Below are 10,008 nucleotides of genomic sequence, written 5' to 3'. Positions count from 1 at the left end.
ATAATTGACAGGGGTGGGTACCTCTTATACTCCGAATCCATGCAACCATATAATCACAAATGCAGTTCATATAGTGACACATAGACCTCCTAACACCAGAGATTTTAAAGCATGCATTCACACTTAGAAACTTTAAGGATTTTTTTTCCAGACATGAACTGAACTGGATCATCAGTAAAACAGGGAGAAGTTCAAATGTTACGGTGTAAAGTGTTTAGATTCATTGTTTTGAATCTAATACTGATGCTGATGCTTACAGCTGAAACGGCTTCATAGTTACAGCACATACACTAACTTATTAAGCTGTTTTTTATTGATATGAAGACCTAAAAAGTCAAAGCTGTAAAGTGTGATTTTTTAAAAATATTCAGTTAAACCGAGCTCTCTAGTCTGGTTGGAGGAGATATTAATACATAGACAATACAATGCAATCAGAGACAACTGTCCCCATGTTGTTTCGATTCATCAAAGAGCTCTAAAGAATGGAGAGCCATTTGTATATAGTAGTCCATTTAAAGTTTTAAGTAGTTTAAAAAAATTAGTTAAAGGAATAATGATTTTCTTTATGACCTTAAAACTGGGTCTTAAAAAACGGAGACTGACTGTTTCTATGGCATCATTTTTAATGCTGCAAGGAGCTCGGTTTCAGGCGACAAAATATACAGCATGACAAGGAAACAACCTTTGAAAACATTTTCCACAGCAGATACTCAAAATGAGTGAATAACTGCAGAGAATATTTGATGGTTAAGAGAAAGCTGGATGAGTTTATTTGTTATTGTGTTTTCGTCAGGAAACACCTTCGCACGCATCATCAAAAAGAGAATAAGAACTGCTTCGTCCAAAAAATAGACACCTACAGGCCCAGGTTCTTTGGGCACATCATTGTCTTGTTTTTGTGCAACAGAGCAAATACATTTTAACATTTGACAAAGAGACCAATTTTCACTTAGCTACTGCACACAAACAAAGCCAAAAATATTTAAGGCATTAGCACTGTCATTATTTTCAGAACATGCTCCTGATCTCATTTTGAACTTGTCTGGCTGCTGTCGCTTCATCAGCACTTGTCAAATTCCTCAGCAACATTTATAGTTAAACGCGAACATAATAATGCATGATAAATCAAATATTTTTATTTGTTTGACTGCATGTAAATTAAATGTGTTTATTTTTTATCTCCACTTTGTGACTTTACTTTCTTTTTTTGGAGCAGAGTATTTTTTCAAGTTATTTTAAACCAAGAGCAGAGGAAAAATGTAGCAGCTGCCATGTAAAAGGATCAAATGTTGCCTGTGACAGGTCAAAATGAAACATCCTGCTATGGCAGATAAGTCTGTTGTATAATATTTTTTCAAAAAAGTGTCTCGTTTGCAGTTCTGCTTTTTGTCAGTTGCAGACAAATGCAGAGCAGCCTGTTCAGTGACCTGTCCTCGCTGCAGGTGAGTTATAAAAGGGATTTCTGAACCTGACCTGGAGCACATCTCCCTTTTCCAATTCTGTCATGTTCTTGTCAAAGTCTGTTACTGATGAGTCATTTTCCACTTGAACTCAAGTGGTATTCCTCCTGTGCCTTTTCATTGCTCTAGTGGGTGTGACCAAGAAAGTGGATGACGTTAATCCAAGAGGTTTCCATCCGTACAAATCAACTGCAGCAAACGACACCACGCATGGCTCGGCATTTAAAGTTATCACAGGGCTGAGTTCACCTGAGGAACTATTTCTTCATCATCAATCATTATGTGATGAAAGTTAGAAATATCAAAGCTGCACAGGGGTTAACCCTTTGCTAGTGTTTTGTGAACTACAATTTGCAAAACGTTTAGCAGGTGTAAATACCACAGAATCAGGCCCGAGTCTCTTAGCTACAGTCTAACCTGAGTGTGTAAATGATACAATAAAGTGGACTCTTCGTATAAAACGGTTGTTAGTTGAACTAACAACCAAAAGGTATACATTATGTTATCACTAGGCGGCCTGCTAGCAGCTATATTTCAAAAAGAAAAATAATAGTGAATAGAAAAGATTTCTTTTTCATTGGCCCCCAACTAAATGTATATGCCAATCAAACATTACAACAATAATTGTACAGCTTCTGTCCACAGCTGGGGCTGCCAAAAGAGGCATCAATTATCCTGTGTTATTAAGTTACAAGTTTTACATTTCTCAAACAAACTTTGCATATTTGATTTTAATATTTCCATTGTTTGAGTCAGCCATGGAGAAACGCAACGTCTTCAAGGCTCCATCATACTTTTGGGAGTGTGAATGAGTGAATACAGACCCTGGGAACAAAGAGTGGCCCCCCTTCTCAATCAGCCCACTTTGCTTCCCCGATGTAATTCTATAAGGAAATCATGAATAGTGGGAGACAGAGAGACCCTATTGAGGCAAGCCTTTCTTTACATCGTAACTTAACTCCATCCCTTCCACCATAACACCTTGACAAGGAGAATCCCTCCAAATAATGGGTTGTGCAGGGACACCATTGCTGCAGGCTGCATCCCTGTAATTGCGGAGCACTTCCTGGTGCAAGAGGCAGTTGGGATGACATGGGAATGGGCGAGTCTCCAAAGACACACACATTTTGTTGGTGTTGACGCCCCGAGACAGACAGGCACACAGACACACACACGCACACACACACACACACACACACACACACACACACACACACAAACACGCTTCTCATCTAATGATAAATTTTCAGCGAAGGTTTAATTTAACATACCTGAGTACATGTTTAAATTATTGGGTTGAACACAGCAAACTTAAGGAAATAACATCTATTTCACACTTTGTTTTATTGGAGTAAATAGGTGAAGAGCTGAGGGTGCATTATCATCGGTATCACCTGCTAAATCTTAAAACTATTTGAACAAAGAAAAGGAAAAGTGGAAAATAACACATTTTGGTCAATATCTTTCAGTTGACAGATATTAAGATAAAATAAAAAAAATGTGAAAGATAAATTGTGAAATCATCAAATCACACAAGAAGGAACACAGATTGTCACACGCACACACACACCTACACACCTACACACAGACACACACACACACACACACACACACACACACACACACACACACACACACAGCCTCTTGGCAGATGGTAAACCATGAGGTCGCTGGGGCTGTAAAACAAGCCTGTTCTCTTTGTCCACCTACGCGGCACTTTACATAGTGTGTCTATCAGATGGCGGCTCTTTATCAAGGTGTGGCTGACACTGGCTCCACACAAAGCTCTGTTAAACAGGAGTATAGTATCAGCCCCTCTTTTAATAACTGGGGTGCTGTGGCTGAACTCTCCTCCCTGCCAAACACGTCTCTGTTGCAGCTCCTGCTTTGCCCTCAGACACCTCAATGGGAAATTTACAACCATCTGTGTGAAAATGACAGCACTGACTTCTTGTTAGTGCAGTCACGCATGAAATGTGTAACAAAGATAATTGGTGGTATTTTTCAAAAATACTACCAATTATCTTTGTTATGAACTGTGGCGGTTTGGTTAGTTAAACTACAACAGAGTTTGTAAGAGTCCCTCCTTGTAAGGCCCGCTGCAAGTGTCTTAACACAAAGTTCAGGCCAAAAGAACAAATCTAATCAAACGTAGTTTTCCACAAATTAGCATGGCAACTATATGTTTTAGAATAACTTTCATGACATTTAACATACTTAATATTTTTATAGAATACAGTTTATGATGATGTAACATACACATTCAGTAGGATAAAATAAAAAACAACAATACACAGTAAAAACTATTTGAAGTGTTGATTAAAAGAAATAGATAACCTCATCTTATTAGCTCTGCTGCTAATTCACTAGCTTCACTGCTACAGCCGAAAAAACTAAAAGGCATAATAGCAACAGTTGACATGAAATAAACATTCACTTAAGAATAATCACATTTTAAGTGTGAACATGGCCTAAGATGTCTGATACACATAAAATGTGATTATTCTTAAGTGAATAATCACATTTTATGTGTATCAGACATCTTAGGCCATGTTCACACTTAACTTTTTTCTCAACTGCCAGCACATTTTTTACATAAAACCCTTTGGAAAAAGGATGATGCCTTTTCAAAAAGCGCTGCGCACAACGCATTTTTCATTTTAATTGTTTAAACTTTTCAGGTGCTGTGTGACGTCAAATGCATTTCAGACAGCTGACCAATATGGACGAGTCCAGTAGGTTTGGATTGAATTGTTTTTTGCTCCGGACACACCTCACACAAGTAATGCAACAAACGGCGAACGGCAAAATTGCATCCAGCCCAAACTCCCTTTTTTTGTGATCTCCTACCCCATGGACGTTGCATGATTCACTCACAAACTCATCATGTTTATCTTTGCTTTCCGTGTCAACTTGGCTAAATTAGTTCCTCCTGCCTCCTGCTGTCCATATCCCAGGTGATAGTGTCACAAATTACACTGTTGCTGGGCTGAAGTCGAACACACTGCTGCTCTGCAAGATTTGTACATATTGGCTAAATCTGGCAGGGATGTTGTTTAAAAATATAGCCTACAAAAACAAAATATGTAAGAAATGAGATATTATTCCTAGCAGTTGTTGGTTTAGTACATGTAGTTTTCATTTGTTTAAATGACTCCACAGTAAGCTGCTGAATTGTTCCTGATTGTGTATTGTACTTGATTGAACATTACCAAAACCTCACTTCCTTTTTCATGCTAGACCAAGGACCACAAGGGCATTAATCACTGTTTAAAAACGATTTCTTCACAGTATTTATTTAGACCTTTTTAGGTTAATTAACAGCGTTATGCAAATGCATAACACAGTTCAATGAAAGCATTCTCAAATGATGTCTTTTTTTATCCATAAAGGTTAACATCCACAGGTTTATTATTGAGGGGTCAAGTTTTGGCAGTAAAACAACATGGGTAACAGTTAAACATGTAATTTGAGATGCAGCAAGTCCTACAAAATAACAGTGTAGGACAGGTGGATTTTAGCTACACTGTCGCTGTGACACAGAGTTCCACACACATAGAACATAATGGATGATGAAAATTAAATATGTGAGTAACCTTCATTCGCTGATGATATTTTTGACTTAAGTATTCCATCAATATCCTACTACATCACACAACTTTCTCTAAAAATGAGCAAAGTGTGTGCATTGTTTAAGACATTTATTTTAGTTTACCAACTTTAGGTTTGGGAGTGGACTCTGTCTTTGCATTGAAATCAATGAAGCTGTTGATTCAATTACCTTATCTGAATATTTTTGGGAAAACGCAAAGGACTGAAAATGTGCCTTTTTAAAACTGTTTATTGTCTTTACACTGGAGTGCTTCTCCAACTGTTAGCTACTGATTTAGTGTGTTGTGTGGTGGAGCTTCATTTGTCCTTGAGCAAGGTATTGGCTTAAGTAGAGTAAGCCCTGTGATTACATAATGGTCAGAAGTGGACAAGGAAAACCATGTGTAGTCGTTATTAGACATGGAGCAGATCAAAATGTCATACATAAATCTTACTATGCCCCCGCCTTATAACCTATAAAGAATTCTATATGACTGATTATTGAAGGAGTTCCCCGCATACACGACTATGTGACTGCTCCTCGTTCTAGTACGTCCACATACTTGCGGGTCTCTCAAAGCCTTTTAGCCTATTTTTTTGCTCCTGTTCCGCCCCAGTGGAGAACCCAGCTAGGTGAATCCAGCCTCCTCATCCAGCGCCTGCAGTATACTGCAGGAATCTGGTCTGACTGCACCAAGCATGCACAGACCAGCGCAGGAATCCTCCACAGGCTTTTTGCCTGTCAGGAATGTGATCCAGAGATGTGACATCACAAGGAGGGAAGTTACTTTAAACAGTTATACTTCCTGTGACTATACAGTGTTTAAAGAAGGGATTTTGTAAGTGTCTTTCTTTGCAGCTATTTAAAATCAGTATTTTAAATTACAAAATTCACAACCAACCCACACAAAGGTTTGACACATTTTTGTTTTCAATAAGACAATATTTACAGTAGCATTTATCAAAACAGTTGTAGTAATTCCAGTAACTATAAATTATCCGAGCAACAGTAAATGCTTCACTGACTAACTTACGCTAACTATGAGAAGTTAGCTCCCAGTCAGCTATTATACCTACTATTCTGTACTGTATCTATTCATGCTTAAGACATTTTGAGCCCTTTTTAAAGCAATAGATAGTCTGAAGGTGTACAGTACAATTACACAGTATGATAACATCCCATCCCATTTATTTCATTTTTTTAAAAAACATTTTTAAAGTGTGACATTTTTAAATAGTTTTGAAAGCACCAACATAAGCCTAGGTATATGTTAAAAACATAATGTAGGCCTAGATGATTATACACTATTCAGGCCCTTTAATAATTTAGCAGAGATGTTTCTCTGCATTGTAGTTTCTTTTAAATAATTGCTATTATTTGTCTTTTGATTGGTTTCTTGTGAAATGTAACTCTCTTGGTATTAGCTAGAGATTAATAATTAAGTGAGCTTTTGTCTTCCTGTCAGGATGTGTTTCTGTGTTTGTAGAAGCTGTTACAGGAAACCATGTTTAATTACCCTGGAGTCATAGAGTTCATGAAGATTTTATAGACAGTGGACTGCAGCACACTGCACCCACTTCAGGTGTACAGTCCAAGCATAATGTCTGTTGGTTTCCTCAGACTATCTTCAATCTAAACAGCTAACTATATTTAGAAAAAGCTATCCTATTTGTTCACTTAGGACCTGCTAGCTCAAAACTGGCTAACCATGCTAAACAGCTTCAGGGAAGACAAAAAAACAATCTTTCCAAATAAAAATTACAGACAAACTTGTGAATTTCTGAGATATTGTGAAAGGGTGATTTATTAATACTGATAAGAAAGCACTCTTTGTTTAAAAAAAGGTTGAATTTGAGCCTCCAGAGCATGACACATCAGTGGCCTGGGGGGCATTATGCTAAACGGCTAAAAGGGTTTTGTGTTTGTGCTCCAACTGATAAAATCAAAGCTGCGTTTAACCAGTCAACTGAACCTTTGAGCGAACAGGTATAATTAAACACCATAGCCATCACTTTATTTGCTCTATGTGTTTGTTTGTGTGTTGTTGAGATAGGAAGAATAGCACTTTAAAAACAAAAAAAACAACCTCCAACCCTCCAAATGTAACCATGGGACCAAGCAGACTTGAATGTATGGATTTCAATGCTGTAAGTCACCCAGGCCCTGGCAGTGAAAACACGCCTTGTGCTTCTTGGTTTATCAAGCTAGTCTTCTGTGTACCGCCATAGACTGGGATACAATGAGGGCTTAGCTGACGGGGGGACTTCATGGGTAAATTGAGGCATTTAAAAAGAAGCTCTGTTCAGCGGTAACCTGATCCACACCTGACTGAGGCTCGGCATTCCGGTCCTGCCGAGCAAAGAGTTCACAACGACCAAAGAGGTTGCTAGACGGGGTGCAGGGAGGATGTGAATAAAGAGTTGGAAAGGGAAAAATGGACAATAGACATTTCACATTTGATCCAGTTTTTATTCAATCTTTTCTTTGACATCACACAACATATCACACAGTACAAAAGAGTTCAATATGTACAGATTACATTACAGAAAATGAGCACATTGTTCTACTGTACCTGAAGAAAGATCTGTGAAAAGATTAAAGTAGCAGCATTTTCTATTTTACATTTTTCACATGGCGTCCATGTTAAAATTACTGCTTAAAAAATAACTTAATAGGAAAAAAGGTCTTCTGGACTGCTGCTCATTGGAGTAACTCTGACTCAAGTCACATGGAAGAAACCTTAAAATAAAATCAATCACTCTTCCAGTGCGAGGATCATAGTTCAATAGTCATCATCATTCAGCCCCATCTGCCACAACTATAAATATGTTGATGTGCTTTCCTGGACTGCCCTTTGTCAACATACTGCATGAGAGCAAGAGAGGGGGAAGTTAAGAGAGCAGAAGGTAATGCCATTTAATGGACGGCATTACCAGACAGTATTAGACACCAATTATTACATCTAACCATGTCTGGTAAGACGCCTATCAACAGGCTGGAAGGACGACGTCTGAGCTTCCACCTGTGCAAAGAAGGAAGAATAGAGCTGGAGGAAACAGAACAGAGCAGCAGAAACAGGATGAAATGAGCACTTCCTCTTTTAGATGCAGTCTCAGATTCTTATCTGCAAACTGTACTTTAAGTTTGATTGTACATTTAAACTGGCAAAGCATGCAGAGAAAGCCATGAGTAAACAGACGAGGGGAAGAAGCAAAGTAAGCTTGATAAGCCTTTTTCTGTTCTGACATTACAACATTATATACAACTTAAATATTACGCAGAGAGGAAAAAAGGTATTTCATGTTTCTGTGGCTTGTATAATTGAGCAGGGTGGGCAAATAAAGGTGCGGCTGTATATTTGCAGGGTTTTTCTCCCTCCTTAAACAAACACAATGTTTCTGCTCGCTCTGTGTTTGTGATATGCTTTCATGACTCATATCCGTTTCATGGATTAAGCCATTAAATTCACATTTTAGTTCACACAGAGGAAAATGAAACCTTGCCATTTTAGCTCTTTAAAAAAAGTTATTATACAGACTCTATTTTGTGTCTAATTGAGGTATCATTTCATTGTCCTTTTGTAGGTCAAAGCTGGGATAGCTGGGAGGAGGCCAAAGCGTTGGTTGCTCAGTTTCTCTACCGGTAAAGCACTCTCAGGTGAGCTCATGTGTCAGTTTCAGGATGTGCCACGCAGGTACGGCATGTTGGACCAATCACTGCCACACAACACAAAGGCTGAGGCTGTTCAAGGGGAGGGAACAAGGAAGTAAGGCCCTGCAGGACCGGTGGAACCATCAACTGACTGCTATTCTTTAACATGGGTGTGGTGGCGCTGCCATAAAAGCAAAGAAAAAAGATAGGGAAGTATATCAAATAAAATTAACACTTAATATTAGGAGCATAAAGCACCCCAGCAATAAACATCTTTTAACATTAACATAAGTGTTTGTTTATTTTTACACAAAATAAATAATAATAAAGTACTCCCTGGCAACACCTCACACCATCTGTTCCGCTCTTTCTTTCATTTATGACTGATCAGCAGACAGCCTGGGGCATCTTTGAAGACAGGTGTATGATAACAAAAGATAGCTCAACTTTTCCTGGAATAAACTTCCGAGTAAGAATTGAATATTTACCAGACTTACTACTCCAGAGTACAGAGCCAACCCTTCTTATAACCTCTTAGTGATGACATAAAAAGAGTCTTGCAGGTTGTAAAAATCATTAACATTTCTGGGTTTAATATTTGATGGGACACAATCTCACTGTCACCGCGGAGACCAAAGAGTCTCCCAGAAAACATCGTTACCAGACAGTGTTAGAACAACAATTGTACAATCCAGCACTGTCAGGTAAGATGGATCCTGAGAGACATTTCTGTCAAGTGTTTGAGTCCACATCAGGTAGCATGGAGCAGCTAACTGACATTGCTAAAGTGGTTTGTCTGGTTGTAGTCCACAGATGACTATCATCATCATTACCAGGCAGTATTAGAGAAAGTAGTGCAATCCAATGCTGCCTCGTAAGATGGAGATGATCACCTTAACACAAAACATCACATTGTATATGTCATGATTTATTTCTGCGAGTAACTAAAAGTTAATAAATGAACCGATATGAAATAGTTATTACTTAACTCCAAAAGCTTTGTCTATAAAAAGAAGAGCACTCAACCCTAAACTGATTACAAGGCACTCAAAGTAATCAACTATTTGACAGAAGGGGAACCCCGAAATATGCAGCTTTTCCTTTCACCCATGTTCTTTTTGGTCATATAGTTAATGGTGGCAAAGTTGAGACTAAGACAGGGCCACGTCTTGCCCAAATATAGAATTGTAAATGGGAGAGGGGAAGTCCATATCGGGAGACCACCTCTCCATAGTTAAATTGCAGATCCCTTGTTGTGGTTGGGGTTTTCAGCTTAAACATGCCGTCACAGAAGACTGGGCCACA

This window comes from Symphodus melops (assembly GCF_947650265.1).
Source record: "Symphodus melops genome assembly, chromosome: 13".
In the NCBI taxonomy this organism is placed as follows: Eukaryota; Metazoa; Chordata; class Actinopteri; order Labriformes; family Labridae; genus Symphodus; species Symphodus melops.
Note: the sequence above shows the minus strand (reverse complement) of the source record.